Source organism: Centruroides vittatus, unplaced genomic scaffold (assembly GCF_030686945.1).
Source record: "Centruroides vittatus isolate TY-2023 unplaced genomic scaffold, ASM3068694v2 contig_750, whole genome shotgun sequence".
In the NCBI taxonomy this organism is placed as follows: Eukaryota; Metazoa; Arthropoda; class Arachnida; order Scorpiones; family Buthidae; genus Centruroides; species Centruroides vittatus.
In genome coordinates, this window is record NW_027122487.1 from 92,564 (window position 1) to 95,405 (window position 2,842).

At 32.0% G+C, this 2,842-nt stretch overlaps 1 long non-coding RNA gene across 1 annotated transcript; it reads left to right on the forward strand.

The window, feature by feature from the left end:
* Nucleotides 1-1,334: 1,334 nt before the first annotated feature.
* Nucleotides 1,335-1,908, forward strand: LOC136981299 (uncharacterized). The gene is made up of 3 exons (XR_010881676.1): nucleotides 1,335-1,388; nucleotides 1,494-1,747; nucleotides 1,820-1,908. It is a non-coding gene; the product is annotated as an uncharacterized lncRNA (long non-coding RNA).
* The last annotated feature ends 934 nt before the right edge of the window (nucleotides 1,909-2,842 follow it).

Here is a 2,842-nt window from a genome sequence, read left to right on the forward strand (position 1 = left end):
ACACTTGTAAACATGGGTATGATATAATAAATTCCTTCTTTCAATATATTACAGACTTAAATACTACGAACTTCATAAGAACCTGAATACTTTCTTTTCCGGCTTTTATGTTTACACAGGAAAAGTATCACAATTCTTGTATGTCATTCTTTCAGTTTTTGTGTTGGTTCCTAATTTGTTTTTGTTTTTAATGTCGTGTTTGTCATTGTAAAATTTCTCGGTGTAATTCTTTAATTATCTCTAATAAATCTATTATATGTTTAGTAAATGCGTACTTAATTTGCGAATAAAAATATTCTTCTCATTTAGCTTCATTATCATATCCCAAAGCGGCCTCGGGGGCCGAGAGGTTAGGTCCTTGCCTCACATCACTTAGGTAACGGGAGATAAGGATCGTCAATGATCCTGGTCTAGGTGCCTTATTGTAGGATGTGGTTATTATTAGTGCTATTAAAATTGGTAGGTAAAGGTCAAGGAGGTAAGGAAGTAAAGTAGTGCTATCTGTCATAGGTGGACAGAGGTCGATAATAATGAAAATTTTACTCGTTGTTTGCACTTACAATTTTTTACAAAATGAATCACTGCTTCAAAATTAAGCTTTATGACATTTTATAACAATTAATAAAATGATACTTTGTTATGAAAAATTTACATCAGATGGCGCCACACACAAATTCATTTATTATGATTAATAATATGTTATTTTTAAAATAAAATCTCATAACTGCAGGCAAAGTTAAACAACTCTTTACTAGATTTTTTGCATTGTATTAATTAAATTTTGAAAAAACTTTCTTAATGAAACACCAAATAATATTTGAAGTGAAGCTTTAGAGCTTGGGTTTCTTGGAGAGTGCTATATAAAATTTTTTAGAGCTAAAGGTAACAATAGACTTTTTTTTTGTAATGTTTACAGATAGCTTTGTACACTTCTGCTCTTTCATAGAAGTCAATATTCTAAATGTTTCATTTCGAAAGTTACGTGGCACTTTTTTATGAAGATATTTTTCAAATTCAATTAATGAAACCTGTAGAACTGATTTTCGTATGAAACTTTTACAATTTAAAATTTCCAGAGCAACACAGAAAGTTTGGATTTATACTTTATATTAAATTCTTCATTTAAAATAATTCATCCAAATTATTTATATATTGCAGGCGGTGACTTGATATCCGTAATTCGATTTCCATCCAGAATCATTTTCTATATTTGGTTATTAGCTGTAGTACCATTGATAGCTAGTTACAGTGGAGTTCTCATGTCATTTATGACCTCTCCTATAATGGAACAAGTTCCAAGAACCATAGAAAAATTAGCCGAAGCGGTTCAGGAAGGAAAATATTCATGTGGATGTTCAAATGGAGCAGCCATATTTTCGTTTCTTTCTGTAAGAACAATTAAACATATTTGTAAAATAATGTTAAAATGTTTCAATTACTTAAAGTGCTTTGTACTGTTCACATTTGCTAATTCGTGTGTGTTATCGTTACAGAAGTCAAAATTCGGACCATATAAAATAATTGCTGATAATATAAAAATGAACAATTACGTGTTCAGCTCAGAGAATGGGTTCGAGAAAGTGCGCAAAGAGAAGTTTGCGTATATTTCAGATGAATTTTCCATTACTGCCTTAATGAAAAAGTATGGATACGACAACTTTATCTTATCTGAAGATTCCTTTGTAACGTATACCAAAGGATATGTTTTCAAGAAAGGTTTCATCCATAGACCAATGTTCAACAAAATGTAAGCAATGTTTTACCATTAAGGCATTAAAATCACCTACAATTTATTACTAATCAAATTATATAATTGCAGTATATTTCGTTTATTTGACACCGGATTAATATATAAAGATTTGGGTTTAGAAGACATTGAAGTGACTGAAGATTCGGCTCACGTGGAACCCCTGAAAGTGAATGATATCCTCAGTCCGATAATTCTTCTTCTTATTGGATACTTACTTTCTATATCTTGTTTAATATCTGAGATTGTAATTGCAAAGTACTTTTTTCGATAGTCTGTTAGCTTCTAACGTCACGCGAAATACAATGTAATTTGGAATTCAAGCAAACAATTCAGTAATTTTTGCAAATATATCAATGCATTGAACGGACAGTAAAGATCTGAATTTGAACGAGTTCGCAAAGTATGTGAATAAGACATTAATTTAGTATTTACAGTGGTTAACTAAGTTTTCGACTACTCTGTAAATATCTACATAATGGGCGGGTGGCGGAGCACATAACGTAAAGGCTTGCCACTCTGTGGGACCTTGAAAACGTCTCCAGAGCGGGAGGCCTCTACCTTGGAATTTTTCTAGGGTGATCTGTCCTTATATGTCAGGCATCGTTTCTCATCGTACATATATAACGTCAAAAGTATTTTTTTTTTTTTTTTTTTTTTTTTTTGCATTTCTCTACGTTTTAAGGTGCCCCCAGTTTATAAATGTAAAAATTGTCCTTTAGTTTCCATTAGTTATATAAAAAATAGCCGGTAAAGTAAAAATCAGGTTTTTCCATCTGTTACCCGTGGTAAATGTTCAGACTCAAATCAAACTATATACACCCAACGAACAGCACGACACAAATATGGCACAGGAGTGGAGAGATGGGTCAATTGGTCACGTGAGATGACATTTATGCAAATTTTCTGTAAACTTTTCCTGAGTTATTCATTCATTCAACAAAAAATTATAGTACAGTAGTAACAGAAACAAAACTTAAGACAGATAGATATAACAATATGTATTGATATTGCGGATATCTTTTTTTTTCTTCTAACTCTTTCCGCCCAGTGGGCACTAAGAGGGCCTCTTATAGCAAGCCCATTATGGGTTCG